Genomic DNA, 24,358 nt, shown 5'->3' on the forward strand with positions numbered 1-24,358 from the left:
CGATAGGTTCCCGTCTTGCTATATTATTCTCGTACCTATATAAATCGTTTCGATTCCGAATATCGTGTAACTCCATCGGTCCGTGGAGGAAAATAATACCTATACATTTAACCGGACGGTGTACGAGCCCGGTGTATTGTATATAATTACAAGCAATAATTATACATTTAACATAATACCGAGTAGAATGCGTATAACATATTATATTTTGTGTGTAAACTCGATATTGTTAAAAGTAAAAAATAAAACATTTCGAGAGGGAATTTAATATCGCGAATTAATTGTAATTAATTTTTAGTACTTCTACTATTATAAATTATAATACTACTTACTTCTCGCACCGGCGTAATTCTAGTTAATAACAGAATTTTAATAGCCGCATTATGTTATTATTACTCTAAGTAGCGACGTTCAACGTTTCTATATAATTGACGTTAATTAGATTAAATTAAAGGGAGGGAATTCACTAGAAACCCAAATTTCAATGCGTTCTCATCAACTCACAAACGAATTAGGATAACAATTATGAGCAAATTCAACGGTAAAAATTCAAGGATTTATCACTACCATCTAACATGGTTATTATATTAAGTAATAATAATAACAATAATAATAATGTACTACATGTACTACATACATGGTACATAGAGGAAGTCTTCGGCATAAGTATATGATATTATACTAGCATTAGTAGTACACTGGAAGGATAGACTGTGGACAGATTGACATTATTATAAATTATAATATTATACTCATAAGTTTGGATTGAAAACTAATCGTTTCACCCATGTAAAATCCAATAATATTATTATAATAGTAAATTAATAGATAATATAATACCGTACGCAGAAATGCGTTTATGAGTTATGAAATTATAAAATTAGTTTGCTTGAAAGGATTAACATTAAAATCAATAGCTCATATAAAAAAATATTTATTTTTTCTATTTTACAGTTATCACATAGTCATGTCTCCAATATTATAGTAAATTTACATAATCAGTTCGGTTCTAACATTATAATAATAGACATTTTTTCTTGTCGTCTATTCGCGTATTGAAACAACATTTTATCTGCAGTTGCCAATGGCTTAGTTTTCGATTAGTTCGATTATTTCCTTTTTCTTTTATCAGCGTCACGCTGATATTTTATTTTCTACATGTTTATAAAATAAACGTTAACAATGAATAATTTACAAAAATAAAAAATAAAAAATACACACTGGTTCAAATCATAGTATAGTCAAAAAAAGTTAGTCCAACCAATTTTAGTATTTTTACCAAGGTCACGGCACGCATAATAGTTGTTATTTGTAAAATATCAGAATTTTCAGAAATAGTGACATTTATTTTAATATATATTGTAATATAAGCTATTATTAAACAGTCAATCATGGGCCGAACATCGTAGATAAAAAACAATTAAATAAATAACGTGTGATCACGGCAACGGGTCCGTCGGACGGGGGTTAGTGGCTCATGAATGTTTGTGCAATTCACAAAACTCGTGTTGACCGAATGTCATAACACTGCACAACTCGTAAACGGTAACGAGAAAACGATTTATAATTAGGTATTATTATAAATTTATAATATTGTATTTGCCGTTGATCAGCTGTGTTGGAGGAATCGGGTGACGGTGGCATGTCAGACACGTGGAAAAAAATGTTTTTCAATATTGGACCACTGTTTTACAATATTATAATATTATAAGACTGACCAACGGAAAATATCGCGATCACCAGCTCGTCAGTAACATAATAATAAACCATGTAAATATTATTTACCATTTTTTTTAACCATATTGTAATATTGTAATATTATTATTGACCACTACAAATATTATAAACGGTCACCTCAACCACGGTCCACATTGCAGATCACTCGTACATACGAGTATACGATGTACTCGTAAGCTAGTGATTGGTCACCATGGTATATTTTTTTTTTCGTCACCGACCAATCAATCTTATAGGAAAGCGCGGTCATAATTTGTCTTTTTTTCCGAGTTAAAGACTTTCGAATCTGTCGATTAAACAATTATCATCACGTCGTCGTCTGCATATCAATACGATGTGTAGTGCCACGAAATTCCAGCACACCTGTAAAATACTATTGCGTATAATATATTCGAGAGCTGCATAATTATTATTGGTCCGACGAAACGCGTCGCCGTCGTCAACTGTTTTGAAAAGGTCAGCGCATCGCGCGTCACACATATTATTATTATTATTATTCACATATCACATGTCATGTATGGGTAATGGGTAGACTGAGATCAAGATGTTCATACCACGGGACTCTACAACCTTTGTTGACGATATATAAATATATTGGACTGTTTACACACATAAAGTGATAAAACTATTATTAAACACTTTATTTTTAAAAACTTTATATTTTATAATAATATAATGCTTCATTTGTAAATTCCTATCCAATCCGATCCGTAAGTACGACTATCACGTAACGTGTTGTACCTATACAATGATTTTTAGAATAATGTATCATTCATATTGTCCAAAGAGAAAGCATTACTTGTTATTTTCTATAGGTACATTTTTTTGAATCCATAGTAGAAGTAGAACAATGAGGTTAAAAATAAAAATTTAATAATTATAAGTGCCCCGTTCACGATCTCGGACTGTATCCGCTTACTGGCCAGCTCAACTTTGGTAATAATTTTTATTTGCATGGTATATTATTTTATATTTAAGAAACATTTATGCACATAATAATTAAATATATTTCATTTTTTAAACTACGGAACAACGTTCAGCCTGGTCAGACAAATAAATCTTAAAAAATGAAAATCCTCTATTTCAAATATTTTCTTAAATGCGACAATTTAAAGTTTGTTGTCCAAATGGATAAAAATAACTACTGAAGAAAAAACCAAAAAAATTAACTTTTACTCCGAAGTATAGTTGTCGATTTTCTTTCTACTGTCTTCAATAGGTTTCAATTTTAAGCAGCTCAAATTTAGTCCCAAATTTAGTTCACATACTAGCACAAGTCACGAAGATTATAATATTGTCAAATATTGTTTAGATCTAAAAACTTCCGAAACAAAACAAATCACACGTGACCTATTGCATTTGATTTACAGCAATATCACAAATTATTATTATAATATGTCGTATAATATTATATTTATCACAAATTTTAGATTTTTAGTTTATATAATCGTAATATTGTACACATAATATATCTACGGCACGTGTAGTACGTAGCCCTGCTGCAATCGATTTCAATGCATAATATTATTATTGTAAATATTTCATTTAGTTTCATAATATTATGTACATTACTTTGGGTTTATATGCACATAGTCCGCACCTGGTGGATTCTAGTGTTGAGCCGTGCGTGTGTATAGATTGTGTGTGCATTATTCGAGTTTTAATCCATGAACGCACGTGCTCGCAGAATTAGTGATTTATGGGAATCCAAACATTTGAACGATTTATGTTGTATTATTAGGTATATAATATTCGTCATATTGCAATTAATCTGCGGCGAGAAACAGGGTATTGTGACTAAAGGGGACATGGACTTACGCACGGACGAACCAAATTAAGTTTGATAGAAAGGGGGGAAACTATTTTTTACGAGCTTTTATTAATTACACGAATAAAATATAATTTCTGTGAGTTTCACACCCAAGTTCAAAATTTTTCAAATTGGAGTTTTCAAAATAATATTAGCAACTCATCATACCTATTGTACCTATTTAAAAGATTTTGAATAAACTGGAGGGAGGCTTATTTTATTTGGAAGGATTGAGCCCTTCTTTATAATATAGTGCCGCCAATGACGGAATATACTGCTACAAAGTGTAGACAATGATTTTAAACTTTAATAGTGATCATGTTAAATAATATAATAACATGTTGTATGCTGTGGTATTATGTGAGTCAGCTGCAGGCGCAGCGAACAGTTCCGATTTACACACACCTGTATCATACCTAATATTCACACCCTGCTGTAGTTGATGATGTCGAAAATTGAAAATTGGTTGTTTTAATTAAAAAACGTGACGTATCCACAGGTATTATCAAGTTAAGTGGAGATAATAATATTCGAAATGATTTAACGCTATATGTGTGGCCAACGGAACGCATTCGTCATCTTTAGTGCACACTGTACCTACACTAATAGATTTAATTACAATATAGGAAAATAAGAAATGTTTTATAGTTTATACGAATTGTTTAAAATACAATAAATTTTTATAATATTGTATTATTTGAAAATTATATGCACGCAGGCAATAGAATAATTTGTTAAGCGTTCAAAAATGTCAACTAAATTATTTGGATACGTGAGTTATGCTTAAAATTCGAATAAAAACGTTGACTTTAGATGTAAATATATTATATAGTAAATATACTATTCAAAAAATCTGCACCTCGGATTTTCGGATAACAATTTTTGGACGGCCACGGTTCGACATAAATGTGTAGAATCACTTACAAGAATTTAGTACACCAGCTATATACCAGCTATATAGTTAAAATATTTCTATCCCTTCTGATCCTTTATTTGCGTGCCAGCTTAGCTTTACTGTAGTATATTAATAATAAATATTGTAATTCATCAAATTTATTGTAGACGTAACTCATGTGATTAGGTTTCACGACAGCAATATTATTTTGTATGGACATGTAAACAAAAATTTTTGGGTGGAAGGTTAGGGTAGGTATCAATATTATTCTACAGTGTACGCCAAATTTTTGAACTAGACCCAACCTCACGAATACTTGGTTTATCGTGTGGTATCATATTTTATCAATTATGTAATCAGTTTAAATTACTCGGTCGGAACTCGGAATAGCGTTGACGTACGATAGTAGAAGTTGTCCAGGTGCGAATAATAGAATTTTATAGGTATAATTCTGCCGATTCCGGCTTCAAACATTTATGTTTACCATTTTACTATATATATTTTGTATGTATCTAATGCATTAATTATATTGTGAAACAAAATGGCATTTATAAGGACTGCGAATGAGTGGTCTGGTGGGGAAAAAACAGCAACGGAGCACAACAAATCTGAATACGTCCCTGATATACATTATACATATAGGTATACGAATTTTGATCGTAGTCTACCTACCATCTACCATGAATCTCCTGTGGTAACAATACGCCCCGCATAATACATTGATCCCTTTTCCGACACCCCGCACAAAGAGCGGCAGTGTGATTACGACGACCGAACAGTCAACTGCACGTGGTCCATATTACTGCAGGAGAAGCGGATTCAACACCAGACATAACAGCAATCGTGGTAATATCGCGGGCGGCCGGTTCGGATGCGTTTCGGTTGTTTTTCGGTTATAACCTGGTAATATACAAACTATTGCACAATATACCTACCTAATATATGTACTATAATCAGTGTCGCAACTAGATATTTATCGTTGGTGGGTACAAAATCACAAATATTTATTGGACTCCGTCAAAATTTAACTTTGAAATCATATCAGTTGGGTATGTCAATATGTAAGTACGTCAATATATTAATTAATTAATCATAATAATATATTATATTATTTCAAATAAAACCAATCGTCCCGGAACGACTGGAAATGGAACCCTAGCACCACTGGTAGTTGCGTCATTGATTATAACCTTTGTTTATTATAGTATAATAGTCTACACGAACAACTCGCGTTTTGTTTCGATCGCCATTGCGGCTGTAACTACTTATATTATTTTTTGTTACACGTTTCTCATTATTATACTCACATGTCTCACATATTATACGTACCAACGGATTCACTTTAAAAGTGTCTTTGTTTACAGATCTGTATATACGAAACTGTGCGATTTATATTTATTATTTTATATATTATATTATAATGTACTCAACAATATATGAGCAATACTATAGCTGAGCTCGCAATAACGATACATGTAGGTACCTACATTATAAATACAAACTGTGACATATATATATATATATATAAGTATATAACTGTATAGTCTTTGTATATCGACACGAGACAATCGTTATCTCGCATTTACCAATATTGTATATAGTGAGAGAAAAGCAAATTATTATTCTAACGATTCAGCATCGAACCGTCGCGGTGTAGGTGTATTATACGTAGTATATGATACCTATCATCATCGTTAATGTCTTTACTGTGGATACAAACCACAAATACTAAATAATTGTATTCAAATTATATCCACAATATATAATATTTTGCAGAAACATTATGTAGGTACCTTTTAATATTACTTTCGCGTGAATGACGTAAATATCGCTATTGTTTTACGATATAAATGCAAGATTATATTTATTTTGTTTAAACTATTTATTTTTTTATGATATTATTATAATGACTTGAAAAATAGCTTAGACTAAAAAAAATAACAAAATTTGTTTAAAACCGTATGTTACAAAATCATAACTGTTTTTGAATTATTTAACTTTGAAAGTTTCGAAACTAAACGTGGAATATTCTAAAAACATATCCTTTAGAAAATCCTATAACATAGGTACACTTGTCACATCAATTTATTCATTTGACTACCTAACAATAACTAATTAGTTCTTTTATGTATTGATGTTTTTATTTCGTATTAAATTGCTCGTATATATACACAAGTATTAAATTGTATATATTTGAATACTACACCGCATTATTGTGTTGTATAAAATTGTGTATATAAACTGGCGCCTGCATAATATTATGATTTTATTGCGACCGTAATAATAATGATAATAGTTAATATGAAATCGTGGTGAGATGAGATCTTTTGATTCCTTGAGTGGTGAAATGCGATTACAATAATACAACCTTTTTTATGCGTTAACCGCGTTCAGGTAAAATACGGGACGAGTATTGTAAGTGAATACTAAGCCGTGGGTGTATACACCGCCTATAAAATATTTATAGGACATGGGTCAGGTGTTTTTGTAAGTGCAAAACTGCATGGATTCGAGGGTAAAACACAGGTAGATTTTCGCACGGCCAACGGTATTGAGTGCCATTATAATAACGTAAATCTTTAATACACACAGATATTCTATACATAAATTATATTATATATTATTATTGTACCCATCGGCCATCACGCATTTTAAAAGAAAAAATATTGGTTTTAGGGGCGTTGAAAATTGAAATAACTGGGGAAAGCACGTTTGAACCAATCGATAAATATCTAAAAATATAATAAAACTTAAACAGTTTGGACGTTCTTGTCAGTTGAGCATAATTTTTCATCATTCACTTATATATATTTCCTCTAATGGTGTTGTCTGTGCGGTATAGTAAAAAAATGTATACATACGTAACTCTGAAATAACAACGAAAGTTTAAAACGTTACAATCACAATTTAACAACGACAAGACCAGAGACGCAACTAAAGCCTATGTTGGAGGAGGGAGGGCTTTAGCCTTCACGTGATATTACACGAAAAGTTACCTTGCTTTCAAAAACAAAAACAAAAAAAATGAATGTATAATTGAATTATTACTGTATTATTATTATTACTATTATTATTATTATTATTATTATTACTGTATTATAAGAATCACTGTACCTATAGATATAATTTTTTTTTTTAAAGATTAAAAACAATATATTTTTAATAACTTAATATAATATAACGTGTAATGTGTAATGTGTTAATAATTAATACCTACCATTAAAATCGTGATTAAATTTTGAACCTTTTTAAGCTATTTGATTACTCCTGGGCCCTGACTTATTAAATTTTACTGATAAATCTTAATTACAATTAAATAAATTCATGAATGAGTTATTTTATTTTATGAAATTTCAATAAAGTTTCTGGATGAAATTCTATTTACTTAGGTCTTCTTTTATATTTAACAAATGTCATTAATTGTTGTGATAAAAATGTATCACTATATTTATGACATTTTTGAATTGTGTATCGAGTGAGTATGCGGAGTATAATGCGCAATGGTTTTTCTTGTGTTTCATGTGCGTTTCTAACAGCTATAATGTTTCTGGAACTGTCACTCGTTTGGTTATTTATTTAAAAAACACGACGTCTAGCACTTAAACCTACAGCAATAACTATTATTGTGCTCCAGTGTACAGCGTCTTTACGGCTTTTTGCTTTTAATAAGAGTATCAACTATCGATGATGATGGCCATGGAATTACTTAATCTTTAAAAAACAAAACTTAACGTTCACGAATTCTCAACATAATCGGTCCGGACGGTCCGTCAATGTCATAATGTTTTTCTGAACTCTATTTTATTCGTTACAGACCTAGTCTAAGACAATAACATACGGTATATTATAATTTATAAATTATAATAATGTGTAGACTAACCGTATGAACTAGAACTTAGATTTCAGATTTCTCCAGTTACCGGAGTTTTTTAATACCTTCAAATTTCTGAAACAAAAACGAAAATAAGTGATTGGAGCACATAAATGTGGAACTGATTTATTGGTTTTATTAATAAATATCTACTCGTATATTAAAACGCAAACTTTAAGATGGAATAAATTATTCTTATCATTCGATTTATCTATATGGCGTATACTCTCTATTCTATGTTGAATTTAAATAAAAATGTCTAACAAACATTAAACAATATAGAAATTATTTTTAAAGTTATGAAATAATACCTACCTAATATAGTCGTATCAAGAATTTAGGTTATAGACATAATCAGGCAAGAGTTTGAAAAGTTGGAACGGCTGGGAGATGGTAAAGCCATGCAAATACTTGCAGCTTACGTCTTTCACATATATTGCATTGGATAATGTATAATTAGTCATAAAAAATAATTGTTTTCCTTATTTGTGGCAATTATGAACTTACAACGTAGCCTCCTATTATACCTACTACAACTTACATGTAACAACTGATATAAGTAGGTATAAAATATATGAAGCACTACTACCGACTTCAAACTCCCAACAATTAAAACTTAGATACATGATCTCACAATAAACTTTTTCGACCCACTAAACAACGCCAAAAGTGCAAAACATTTCAAACTCAGTGATAAGCCTACCCTCCGGCGTCTCAAGCATGGACATCCTCATGATGCCCTTTCTCAACACCAATAAAATAAATAAAAAAATAAATTACTCTTCCTTGTATTATTATTTATTTATCGATATAAATTACTGTAATGTGTTGTAAATATTGTAATTAATTTACACTTACCAATTATATATGTTATATTTTCTATTAAATTATCAATAATTTTGATGACCTTGAATTTCAGATAATATACTTAATAATAATAATAAAATATATACGTATATATATATATATATATATATATATATATTTATATTATATTATAATCGACGAATGACGTATTTTTTATATTATTATTTATTGAATTATCATTCTTATCTAAACCGAATATATGATATATTATAATAATATGTTTTATTTTTCCTCTCGTTCTATTTGGATTAAGGAGTTGTTACATGAGGGATATTTGCAGTATACTGTAACCAGTTAATGTACCAAGTGCTATTGCTTGAATGCCTTAAACCAGTCACTCGTCACTTGTAAATACATAAGCATGGTAGATGGGAGGGGAGAAGAATTTTCACATGAATGCATAAAAAAAAAATGCGTCCTATAGTTGCCCCTAATTTTTGTGGTAATATCGGTTAACCGTTAGGTATATATTTCTGTTTAAAACTACAAATATTTTCTACTCGTATAATTTTATTAGTATTATACGTATGTGACACTATTTTTGACCGTACTTTCTGCAGGACGTGATGTCATGCCGCCTTAAGATGTTTAGACGACTAATGGCGTTACATGAACAAATTAATCACAGTTGATTAATTCGTTTTTTGTAAAAAATTGGTTAACATTTTCTGGTTCATTGCAATTATAAAAAATCGTTTTATACTCACCAAAAAACATTGTTTAACAGTTTTGATGTATTTTCTTATCGTTTACACTAGAAAAAAAAAAATGAAATTGAGTTACACGCCATTTACTATAACAAGATAGGTATAGTGATTTAGCAATCGTTATAAAACCCATCATTCCGTCGACTTCGTGGTGTATAGATTTACAGCACAAAAACTCACATGGTATATAGCCATATAGGTACATAGTTTGAGACGATATTTCGCGTTTAAAATTTCATTTCGCGTTTTCGGTGACGTTCTGAGAATTTATATATGTCGTATAACGAATGGGACGCCTGCCATGGCACTGCAGGGAGGAACAAGCGAATAGAACGTTTTTCTCAGTGTGTGTGTGTGTGCCCTTCACGCGATTACCCGAAACAATGAAATAGCTTCGGTATAGTACCTATATAGTTGTCGTAGGAATATTGTATTATTTTGTTCCACTTGGATAAATAATTTCGTTTTCCGCCTCGTATTCTTCGTTTTCCCGTCCTAACAAACGTCTATCTAGACGCACCAGTTGTAGTTCTAACCGAAAGACCGCACACGGTTATTTTTTTACACCATACCTACCAATATATGATAGATGTAATATATATTATTACCTACCAACTTTAGTCTTCGATGACGGCCGCAGTTCCGCTGCGTAAATACTCAATACGGATCTCATCGAACGTCATCGTCGAGCTATATTTGATGTATCCGTTCTCCGAGAAATATTTATTTTATTCTCTAAATGGGGAAAAAAAGTATATTCATGTATATACACTGCATTTCAAACATTGAACGCCACCGATTGTATTTATTTCCGTTTATAGTTTACCGACAGCGAGCGCCACACCATCATAAACGATACGAACCGTTTCCACGAACAGCGCATACACTGTATGTTATCCTTATCATACATTTATATGTTATACCTATACACTATACAGGCATTATACGCAATGTGTGTAGCTTATAATATAAGTTCATGGGATAAATGATGTAAATCAGTTAAAAGTAAAACATTTTTCAAAATCGAGTTTGTACTAATCCACAATAATCATCATTGAAATAACACTATCTCTTCAACTATGATACACCACTAGCGTGTTAATTAAACAAACATTTTTTAAACATATTATCCATACTTGCAGTCGGTGAGGGGTTGCATACTATATTACTATTTAATTTAATTTTCATAATCCAATAGAATTCTAAAAAAAAATTATTTAATATAACATAAGGTGTAATTAGCGTGATGCATTTTGGTATAGAGGCTCTTTATATAATTATATATTTTACAAAAAATGTTTTGGTTTTGAAATTGATAGGTATACACAACTTTCTACCACAAACATTCGCAACATTTCAATGGTTTTAGACGTTTTTATGATATAACTTATATCATATCAATGATCGTTTTTTTAATTTAATCTTATTGAACATTTTAAACACTTATTGATACTAAACGTCTTAAATTATCTCCTAAATGTCTATGTTTTACTCAACTGTTTTTAATTGGAAATTATATAAATAATCTTTTGGTATATTGTGCTCGTGTACCTATTTGTCTTCCTTTGTGTTAAAGAAAAAAAAAACGATTAACTATTGAAGAATCTTAATTTTTTATAATCGTTTTTAATTCTGAAAGTACTTACTTATTTTTCTATAACGATTCTGATTACAGTTATCTTTTTCGTATTACAAGTAAAGCTCTGAAAAGATATCCCTGCTTAGTGTCTTCCTCGTCCACAATATATTTCACCCGTCTATTACAGCAGTACTCGAAGTGTGTTTGTAGACCCTTAGACAATATCTATATTTAAGGAGATAAAGCACCTCTTTTTTTTTTTATTTGAGTATCTACCCTAACTATTATTTTTACTGAAACAGGAGAATGGCAACAGTAAAACCCAATGCCCGAATTCGGTTGTCATCTAATGAGGACTTAAAATTTTATCAATGAGTTGGTTGAAAAATATAATGGATTTTATAATTTATTGTATTTAAATTGTTTGATTTAAATTTAGACCAGTTAGTTTATTTATATAACATGTGTATACACACTAACACACTGGTACGTCAATTCAATATCTTTCCCACGATATAGGAACACCCGTGATTCATTTGGTCTGTTTAACGATTATCCTACTTGTTCGTCAAACGCGATTTAACTTTATCATTATTTCTTTATTAATATTTAAAAAATTAAGAATATTGAATAAAAAGGTTGACAGTTAGTTTATATTTTTATCTGGTTGGTTTAATTGTCAAAATGGAAATATTATTTTTTTTATTAAAATTGATTTTAAAAGATATTAATAGTCACAATTTAAATGTGATAGACAATAGTGAAATTTTGTAGGTGAAAATAAATCAATGTTCATCACTGACATTAATTATATTTTTAATTAATATAATACGTATTCATATAAGGTCGGGTCTATGTTAAGTAATTTTGCACTTGGAATGCAGTTTTTAAATTGTTGGTTTGAGCTCCTCTACTCAATTTTTCCCACTTCGAGCCACGCACCGCAGCATATCAGTTCAAACGCTGCAATCCGCACTCGCTTGTTCGGATGTTTGGTTTTCGAGAAACTCCATCTACAAGTTACAACCTCCATGTGGCTGTTCAGCTGTTGATGTATCGCGGCCGTCATGAATTTGCTCTTAAATGAATGACGGCGGCGGACGATTATGTGTGCGCGAACGACGACGTCTCGTCGTGTGAATATTTCGGTTGTAGGCGCGCGACACATTTGGCGCACACCACTCGACGAAATACATTAACACTGGAAAGGTATTAAATTATACGGACAGAGGCCGTGTAATTCATCACCTATTGTACGAACACACACACACATGGGCGCATATTATTATAGTATAATGTACGTAGGTATCGTATAAAATATAAAACGCGCTGTGAAAATGTACCGCCACGCAGGTCGGGCAGGCATCACGCGTCCAGATTCTTAGCGTATAATAGGTATAAGTACGCGCCGTTACACTACATATTATTATTGTATACCTAATAACGAGTGCGTGTGGTTGGCAAAATTTTTCAATTCCCAGACTTAATTTAAAATATTTTTACTTTATTTTTTGTGGCGACAGCCGGTATAATATTTTTCCTTTACGCGTCGCCGACGTTCCGACTGTATAATAATGATCGTAATACGTAATAATATTATACTAACGCACCGCGTCGGAATCCCACGAGCATAATATTATTATTATATTATTACGATCGTCATCGTTGCCGGTTTTCGTCAGTTGTCGCCGTTGCTGTTGGTCGGTGGTCGTGATCCCTCCCTCCACAGCCCCCTTACCACAGCGTTGCAGAAGATACGATTACGTCCAGTCGTCACACGATAGGTATATTATAGTGTTTTATATTTCTGGTGCACGGGATGAGGGTTTTCACGGGATGGCCGTGCGATAGTCACGGGCGGCGAGACTTCGTCGTCGGATGTCGCGCATTGTCGCAGACGATATCAAAACCCGGACACGTAGGTACACGCTATAGTGCGTCACGACGCCAAGTTTATAATAATAATAATATTATAATTTAAGGAGATGGTAATCCGACGCCGGAGACGAGAGAAATAACCGAATCGGGAAAAACGCGTCTTAATTGAACGAGCTAGCGGAGAACTGTCGCTGGTTTAGGCAAACTGCTACGGCACGGCGGCGTATTCAAATTTTTCGGCTGACCATGCGGACGGAATAACAAAAACCGCGAACAACAATGCGCGCCGAACTATTAACATATTGTTTTAATAATAATATATAATTACTACAGGAACGACGCCATATTATCTTGCATGCACGTAGCCAGGATTTTATTTATTTTTTTTTTTTTTGGGGGGGGGGGGTCGAAATAAATTGTTAGTACAATTTTTATATTTAATTGATAAATAAAACCTTTTTTTTTATTAGCTGACAAATTTCGGGGGAGGGGGGGTCCAGACCCCATGGACCCCCCCTGGATACGTGCCTGTTATCTTGTACCTCCTGCATAATATTATGTACAACCATGCACGCGTGTACATATTATATAATATAATATGTCAAAGACCGAATCTATAACCCAACTAACCTCTTTGTTATCCCAGTTTTCGGCGGACCGACTCGTGAGATCGGTGACCACGATAGACAAAGTGGGTACACCGATCGCGTTATTAATATAATTATAATAACAGTATGTATAATATTATTATTATAAATTATAATTATATGATGTGAAAAGCGGTGATCGTATCTGAGCAACGATGAACTACAACTAAAATCCCATCCGACGTCTGCATATTATAATGATATTACGTATGTGATAATATTTGTAAGCTATTGAACATTATAGGTACCTAATATTATCTTATACATTTCAAAATAGATAGGCATTACCACAGTTGTAATAGTTTTTCAGTGTGCGCATCTCCTTTACCTCCGGCCCATATCGGGTAGTTCTCCTCTTCTCATTCCTTAATTTTTGTCCATGTTTTATAATATCTATATTGTATGTATATATTGCCAATAAGAAGTGGAAAGCTACGGTATTGGTGAAATAAAGAGCAGGGAATACATTTCAATAAATTGTGTTGATCCCCATATTTGTTGTCATGATACCTTATATAATTGCACAAACGTAAAATAAATAATAACCTACAATCTCATTTTTATATGATATTTTTATATATTATTATACTGTATCGTCATATTTAGTTTTTTTTAAAACTAAATGGAACCATTATACATAAGGGGGGACTGTTTTCACAAAATTTTTTTAGATTTTAGATGATCCTGAATGACTTATCCACCTCGGGCAAAATAGTGGCTATCTTGATATTTATCTGCCTATATATTATTGTACATAAATATTTTTTTATTTTTGGTACCTACTACCTACACCAAACACACGTTCAGTGGAGCTATTTATATACTTAAAGAATAAATAAAAATTAACTAGATATGTATAATGTAGGTAAGCCATACGGTTTATATAACGGACGAATTAATATTCACGTCAAGTTTTTCCAAACTAATCTAATTTTCAATTGTAATAATTACATTTTGGCACAAAATAGTTATGATATATTTATGGGAGTTAATTTGGGTGGAAACAATATCTCATTTAAAACTCGGGCTGTTCTATTATGCTGAAATATTGTATATTAAAGCGATTTATGAAAATGTATTACAAGAGGGATAATTTGTTCCTGTTTTGTTGCGTTGTTTTAGTATTTTCATATCAACACAAACGACAGTTTTACTTTGTGCCTCTCTACACAATGAATATTCATGGAAACTGGTGAATATTCACGTTTAGATAAAAAATTTGGTAAGCTAAATATGAAATTAAAAGATGAGAAAAGTTAAATTTACAAAATAAACTCGAATAACCGAAAATAAGTTTTAACGTCTCCAGTTAATATTTAAACTTTAAAAATTAAGCTTAAAATTATATAATCTTACAATAATAAAATTCAGTTTTGAATTATGTGACTATTATAATATTATGATATTATATATTTTTATATACCCGCACACAACAATCTTCACCACAAAATACTTACATTCTTTTAAATTGTTGTTATTATTATCATGAAGAATGGTTTATGATAATATAATAATGCTGAATTTATTAAGAGTTTTAAGAAATGTAATAAAACATAATTGTATGTCAAAGAAATAATTAATTAATTTTCAAATTTCAAACATAGATAAATACATAAATCTGAATGTTACTTTGTATTCTAAAAGATAAATCGTATTGCAGTATTTTATTTATCTATATTGAACGAACTCCAATCTTCAAAGTACACTTATTTGATTTTCAGTGCACAGTTTTGATATGAATATTTAGTATTTCTATGATGAAACAGATAGAAATTCTTAGTGGTTTAATAAAAGTTCATTTTTTTTTCGTGTGAGTATGAAATTTTTTATAATACCTATTTATGTTGGTTATTTATCTTATTGAAAACATATTTTTAATTAGCCTAATTAATTTTAAGAAATATAATTGTCATGTGATTTGTTTTTTAAAATACAGTTTTCATTTGTGAACAACCAGCCACATCGATTTCAACGAGTAACCTATAAAATTATTTCTGTACGGCTGTCGTGTTAAGATATTGTTCTTTAAATGTATTTTTACGCTCAATGATGTAAAAAATAATCAGATTCATGTCATAATATTATAATATACTGTGAACAAAACATATTGTAAATAATTGTAAACGTTGTAAACTGTATAGCATATACCTATATAATATATGTAATATTTATAATCACTTTAACAAAGCGTATTTAAGGGCAATGAAAATGTTTTTATTTATTCTACACACGCTTATTCCCTGGCTAATTTCTTAGGAAAAAAAACAGTGACGCGTAATTCTCGTAATTTGTTTTTATCTTTATTCTATTATATATAATAATTACAGTGCTACAAGTTACGGGCAAATGTCATACTATGCAATAAACATAATATATAAGTATATATTATACAGTATGACCCGATTAACGTGTAGCACTAATTTCTCAGCCATTTTTTTTGATTTCTAAATTGAAATTAAAAATTGTTTTATATTTTATAAGGAAACATAACAGAAGTTAATTTTCATACGTAGTATCATTTAATTATTACTAATTTAATATTAATATTATTTTTATTTAAAACCCTGTTGGTATACAGTAGCTAATGTATAAAGCCATTATAACTATTATTATAAAAATTATATTTAACTAAGAAAGGCAAAGTTATTTCAACACTCAGTTAAAAACTTCTTAAGTTAACTTTTTAACTAGTTAAAGACCACATTTGAAAACAATAATTATATAGATTACCGAGTGTATAGCTGGTCGAATATATTGGCCTGTATAGATATTATTATTGAGTATAGTCTTGGCGGAGTTTTCTACAATTCGTTATGTGTGTGCAGTGTGTCAGTGGGTGTCGTAGAAATATCAATTTAAAACCATCAGAAACATTGACCGGACGCATTTATACGTGCACACACACACACACACACACACAATATATACAGATATATATGTATATATATAAATAATATTTGTGCTCGGAAACTGTGGATACGATTTTAACAAATCGATTAAAACTGTCGTATAATACGTAAACGGTGGTAGACGCTTCAATTGAAAAATTACGACTGCGCACATATAATACACCGTTTGTATCAATAACAGTCGTACGCATTATTGTACAGCATCATCATCGTCATAATTTATATGAAACGCTCGCAATTCCTCTTTTAAAATAATATTGAGCTATTATATCGTCGTCTCCGCCACTGGCTGTAGCAGACTTCCACAGTTGTTTTTCTTCGATCCGTAGCCGACGACCATTTTCTCGTAGCCGGCGAGTCGTGGATGGCGTGGATGGCGCGGATCAACGGAACGCGACACCCGACGTGCGTAATTATTATTATTATTATACGGTATTAAAAAAAAAGAGACGTTATCGCCAGTGTGGTGTACAATATTATTATTTTTACATCACAATATCATAATATAAACAATACGCAGTGTTATAGGTCGCGGATGCGTGTCGCCCTTGTCCGCGTACAATATTAATGGTCGTTTTCAGTCAGCGGACCACTCAGTCGCTCGGTGCATCGGCGTATACGAATAATATTATTAATGTAAACGCGATCTCGATCCGCACTCGACAGCCGTCGCGCGAGTACCTTTAAAGTTAGGTTTACAAAATAAAATATTTTATTATTTCATATACTAGGTAATATTTTAACATATGTGTCGTTCGCTTGCTAACCTAACCTGACCTACCGTCTACGTTATGCGAATGGACTCGGCCGATGGAGTGCACGTCTTGTCAAACCAATGTCTGCGGTAACGACCCACGAAAATATGATGATATAATGCACGTCATATTATAATCGCCGAGTTATTATTATATAGCATTGCACAGGTAACGTAGAACGTGTAACTATATTACCTATTTATAACGAAGTGTTATGTGCGCATCACCACGTTATCGGTTAGGGGGAGATTGTGGGTTTTGTGGATTATGATGGAAATTAATTTAAGTAAAACCGTGCTAGTTGACGTCGGTCGCAGAAGCGTCTCATCCGACGTCTGTGCGTGACTTATGATATACACATAATATAATTATTATTACAACAATACGTACAACCAACGCCGTCTCTCGGCCACTCTCGTTTCCGTTATTATACTATGATTTCATAAAAGACACCTGTCTGGAATTTATCAGCGCCGCCGGGTAACGATATCGGCTGCACTGCCGTCGCGTTCGTTCTGTACTCTCGTCTGGCCCGTCTGTGCATAGATTATATTTTACGCAAAAACTGTTTTTTTTTTTTTACGTTTGTGTTTTGCGTTTTGTTCACTATCCGGTCAAAAATAAAAATATCAAAAGGAGTCGAGGAGAGTGGTAAATACGACGTGTGTGATGTATTCGAACACAATATCTGCTTTGGATTAAACGAAACCACTATGATCACTATAATAATAATATTATATAGTACCTATATTATGATATAATTTATCGGCCATCATGATTTTGTATTTAAATACCCACGACACCAATATCGATTAACACTTAAAAATCATTTTAATTTAATTTATCATCTATTAACGGGTACATACTTATTGATCGATAATAACATAAAAGAAGGACATATAGGTCTGTACGGAATCTGAGCGTTTGGTTTAAATATTTAGGTATAGGTATAATGTGCGTACTGCGTAGTATATTGTAGTATACAAGTTCGCTTTTGAGTATACGCTCGTTGCTGTAACGGACTACATTATAATAAAATACAATAAATATCAACCGGTCTTAAGTGTACACTGCACACACTGCGTTTTACAAAAGACAAGCACACACGGCGATGAGCATGTAATATATTTTAGTGTTGTAGATGTTATATTTAATTACACAATGTGTTTAACTATATACACGCACACCAGTAAACGGAAAAAGATTACAAAAGGAATTATGCGGATCGTAAAAATGGTTTCTATACTCAACTTACTTCAAATCTTGTGTTGTACGGCAATGATTGCTAGTATAACAAATTGGTGTACAGCATCAGAACCTCATTTAATCTATCTCCCACTCAGGTTAAAAGACATATTATACTCACACAAAGCCTTCTGATTGTTCTCTGAAATAATAATATCATTTTACGGGCAAAATTAATTTTAAGAAATTAATATTTTTATTTTTTATGCATACTGCAGCCTTATCTCTTGCGTATAGGAAATGTCTGTTATCCTGCTGTCACATAGGCACATATATATATAAAATACATAATATTAAAATAGTGTATATTAAAATGTATCAAACAAACGCAAATTACATCTCCGCAGGTTTTAGATTCTGAGTGGAGCGAGGAATGTATTGATTTTACAATAATAATGATGTGTGTGTGTTTTTTTGTGTCTATCATCACGTTTTGGGGCGGTAAAAGAGTGCTTCGATTTTCGATTTCAATACCTCGTTCGATCAGAATGTGAATCTAGTTGGTATTTTAGGGGGTCAAAAGTTAAAAATTCCCAATATTTTTCTAAATAATTGAGATAAAAAAACTAAAAATTAAGAAAAAATCGGGAATTTTTACTTTTAGATTTAAATCATTAGATTTAAATTTTATTCCATCCATTACAGTAACCCACTTGTAACCTACTGTACAGCAGAGCGATATCCATTTTCCCGTTTTAATAATATTGTTTTTAATAATTTATTGTTTTTGTACGTATGAAGATAAAAAATGGCTTTTGGAATCAAAAACTGCCACTCAAATTCTTATTTAGATCTTCATTAACTAAATTGCAATTTTCGATGACGTATTGTAATAATATTATATACTAACATTGTGACTAAATAATGTTAGGGGATTTATGGTCGACACCTGGTGTTTTAAAAATATGATCCTATTGCACGAGCTTGAACGGTATTATTTTACTTTATTTTTTTTCGGACCCCGAGTATTAAAAATGTCGGAAAGGTTTAACGGCTACATAACCGAATATTGCTACTGCTGCTGCAGCGTTCTCGACGAATTACGTTAATTAAATTTGACAGTCGCATAATATTGTACGGAAACCTCATTAGGTCTTTACAGCTTTCCAAGCGCCTAAGTACACACACACACGTACATATATTTACGTAGTCTCAACACGCCCAATCCAAAGCTCGAAAGCGTAGTCCTCCTAATCCATATATATATTATTCAGGATATACAGTATTATTATTATATTATTTTAACCAGTATTTGGCTTGGATTGGATGAAGCCAAATAAAGCGCAAAGTCCCGTCTTCGGTGGAATGAAGAAACTTTTCGTCGATGCCTCGCGTCCACTAGTATAATACTATATATATATATATATATATATAAGAAACACGCACCACATTAATCGGATTTCGAATATTATGATATAATATATATATATATATATATATATATATATATATATATATATATATATATATATATATATATATATATATATATATATATATATATATAATATATTGTGTTATATTTTTTTAAACATAGCCGTTAATTTGGTTGAATGCGATGACATTTTCGTCGGACAAAAAAAAACCATAACGAGGTTGTGCCCGCGGTGATGACGTAATAACTAATAGATATATATAATATATAATACACTAAATAATAACTCGAAATACTATGCGTTATCTTATTATTATTATATAATTTTTTTTTGTCAGCAAGAAAACGTCTTCATCATTATTTCACAAATAAATCGTGTGCGAGTGAATTACAATAGTTCGTACAATGTACACGTGTTAGCCTTATAGGTATTGTCATTATTATTATTATTTTATTAGGTATATTGTTTGTATTCATCGGACATAATATAGGTAATATAATTTAATTTTCTTTTGTTCAAAAAATGTCATAAAATCGTTCTAATCGTTTTACACGCCATATATAATCATTGTTTAAATGTTAAAATTACCAAATTAAAATTTGCCACAAACATTTATCGCCATAAAGCCTAACTTAATCGATATACCTAATATCTATTTATAGTTTTATTTTTCAATTTAAATAAACCGTGCCAGAAGAACAATACTACTACTTATTGTACACGCTTAATTTTTACACTTTTTAAATAATTTTGTACATATTTATTACGCAACCATTCTTGTAAAACTTGTGTATGATCTTTAAATATTTTGTAAAAGCATGTTTTGTTAATGTTTGATACGCAACGTTTTAAGATATTTCATGTTTATCTGATTTCAAATGTATCGTCTACAAATATTTTAATGATGTTTTATGAAAATTAATTTTTAATATTTGATCACAAGTTTTTAAATATTTCAATTATATTTAATTTGCTAAAGAAAACGAATAAAAAACAATATTACATACAAGCACATCATAATTCTTAAGATTTTTCATAATTTTTATTAAATAATAATTTAACATAGACCATTCAAAAATTATTGGATAAAATTGATTAAACATAGAATTTCTCCCAAAAACTTTAATCATCGATACACTTAGAAAAAAAAAAAATTATAGTACATTTTCTATCATTTAAAATAAAAAAAAAAACATAAACATAACTTATATATTATTTAAATTTGATCATAAATGTCAAACTGTCATAAAAACTCGTTAAAACATATGAATACAAAATTAATTATACCTACTATGCTCAGGTTTATTTAATTGTACTTAATGCGTCGTACAGTATATTTGCAGTTTGGTTTTTTTATTTTTGGTTGTTCTCCTGTAGTAATTTTTTGAGCTTCATCAAAACTGTTGCTCGACTCTAAACAGCAATGTTGAATCGTGTCATAAATGAATATTTAATAAACCTATATTTTTTAATTATACTAGTTATGTATATTATATATTATTAACGCTGCCGGTTTTCGATTGCATTCGTCGAAATTATCAGAATTGTATCGTCTTGGTACCACGTGTACATTTGTCATATTATTATTACTATTTAAACTACTCGCCTGTATTAATATATTGTGCTGTTAACAAAACAAAGAATGTTTTGGACCCACTTTAATATATTATGTTAGGCGTGTAGATGACCAGATTTATCGTTTGGAAACGTCTTCCGATCTCGTAGGCCGGAGATCATGCCTTCGTGATGATATACTTCAGTAATATGACCAACGCACGAATATAGGAAGAACCCGTCTCGATGTATAGCAATGTATAATATACTTATTCGTATGGTATCGCGACGACTTTTTGTGTCGTCTCCGGAAGTCGTTAAGCACTCGTAGCGCCAGTGGACTAAACGATAACGGGTCTTCGGCGAAAATTTGGACGAGATCGGATATCGTTAGATAGGAGGGGGTAGAAATCATCACTGTCCTCACTACACCCGCACTGCCGCCAACGACTACGAAACAAAATAAAATAAGGAGTGTACTGCAAAATATATATTATAGTTGCATGTGGACGACAAAGAAGCAGAAAAGTTTTATCCTCGGTAATAAGGGAATAAATAACTAAACGGAGAGAGGAAAATATATATTATATTAAATAAACTCGCGCGTATTCGTCCTCTTTGCGGATCCGTCGTCCGATTTCGAATATAATTGATAGCTTTTTCCGGACTTTATTTCTTGCTGTGTATTAAATGTGCGCAGTGCGTGAGTAGTGACTAAAGAGAAAAGAAAAAAGTTAAGTTTTTTACCGTTGAACAATGGCGGCTTTTCGATTTGAAAAATAATAATAAAAATAAATGACACCCTCCACTACCGACCTTTAATAATGACCCGGCAGTACACTCGACTCTGCTTGCCTGTACCCATATACATAATATTATATAGTTGGCGGCGAACACGAGGGTGATAATATTTTTGTAATCGACTTACGCGCCCCTGCCACCACCGCTGGCCAGTTTAGCATGACAATACTTACGTTAACGACGAATGACTGAATGAGACGCGATATTGAAAACTGACGACTCTATTGAAAAGCGTATTGATTTTAATGAAAACTATATATAATATTATTATTATACACGTATAATTTATAATCGCATTACTCCAGTATAGCCGTACAGTTCCAATATATATTTAAAGGTATATATAATATTATATAGGTGGGTACTATACACTCTATAATTATTATTTATTACAAATAACGCTCGAGGAGACGTTTTAATATGACATGTTTTTATTTCCCATCGACGTGGAAATTTATTTCCAAGTTCACAAGACTACTAGCTGATTTCCCAAGAGTCATTTGGAAGGCACAATATATTTGTTTGCCATTGTGCTACTGTGGAGAAATTTGATGAAAAAAAGAATTGTATACAAATTACATTTTCTGCGATACCTTGATGTTTTAAAATTTCCTTGTATATATTTACTCGTATTATATTATTATAGGAGTACCAATATATAATAATATATGTATATTGATACGATGTTTATTGTTTGAATTATAGGCACACAATATGAGTAACAATTGACGAATAAAACTGATAACTAAGAGGAAATATTATGAAGATACACATTGAAACCTTTATTTGCGTACAGTGATGATTAGCCTAGTGATGTATTTAGGAAATTTTCGTGATTGGTTTCCTTATCAATTTTCTAACGCAGTAATCTGAGAGCTTAATTACTCTGTAAAATAAATTAAATCTATTAAAGCGCATAAAAATAAATCTGTTTTGTTCACAGAAAGTATAAAATAAAAATTACAGTTTAAAAAAAAAGCACGCTTTATTCCAGAAACTCCAAAAAATTAAGAAAATAATTAGAGAATTATTATACTCCAAAAATTTACGGTTAAAATAATGCAATAGTATAAAAATATCACAATTAAAAACATAGACGAAAAACAGGAAATTATTTTAAATAAAAACAATTTTTTGGTATAAATTAACTATCAAGCCATAATGATATATGACCTACAAAGTACGGAGTACGGACTATCTATTTAAATAGGATAACGTAAGTTTTAAATCTCAAGCTGAAGATTGAATTCTGATTGACCCGTTATTTTCAGTATAAGATAATACTCTGGTTAGAAAAACTATCAAAACACAAACAATTGGTGGCAATCAAAGTATAGAATATAAATGTAATTAAGTACCCAGAAATTATATTTGTATATTGTTCTCGCAGTAAAACGGCGCACCTATTGAACGATATTATCAATTAATAAAAAAATTAATATTAAGGATACAAAATTATTTTAATCTAAAAGTAACGTTATTATACATATTTTGTATTTTTTTTTTCAGAAAATTTTGATCTGTTGAATAATTATTATGTTAACGACAATCTACCAATGTTTGGTCTATTTTGACTGTCATTTTAAGTTCTAATTAACTACCTATAAATATTAGTAAACTAAGTGATTTACTAATGTTTTGTGATCTACCATTGATGACATTATCGCATTGGTATTTCATACTATTTTATCTTTGTTCTTCTTAGTACCTATTATCGATAAGTCCAA

The 24,358-nt window shown here is 31.0% G+C and overlaps 1 protein-coding gene across 2 annotated transcripts in view; it reads left to right on the forward strand.

Annotated features, from left to right (window-relative positions):
- The first annotated feature begins 17,461 nt into the window (after window positions 1–17,461).
- LOC107169305 (prestin-like) overlaps window positions 17,462–24,358 on the forward strand; it is a 70,734-nt gene continuing 63,837 nt past the window's right edge. For both annotated transcript variants that reach the window (XM_089226873.1, XM_089226874.1), the window contains exon 1: window positions 17,462–17,823. The gene's annotated coding sequence lies outside the window, so the exon portion shown is untranslated. The remainder of the gene's footprint in view (window positions 17,824–24,358) is intronic.

This window comes from Diuraphis noxia, unplaced genomic scaffold (assembly GCF_037042655.1).
Source record: "Diuraphis noxia isolate RWA-SAM2 unplaced genomic scaffold, SU_Dnox_SAM2 contig0004, whole genome shotgun sequence".
Lineage (NCBI taxonomy): Eukaryota > Metazoa > Arthropoda > Insecta > Hemiptera > Aphididae > Diuraphis > Diuraphis noxia.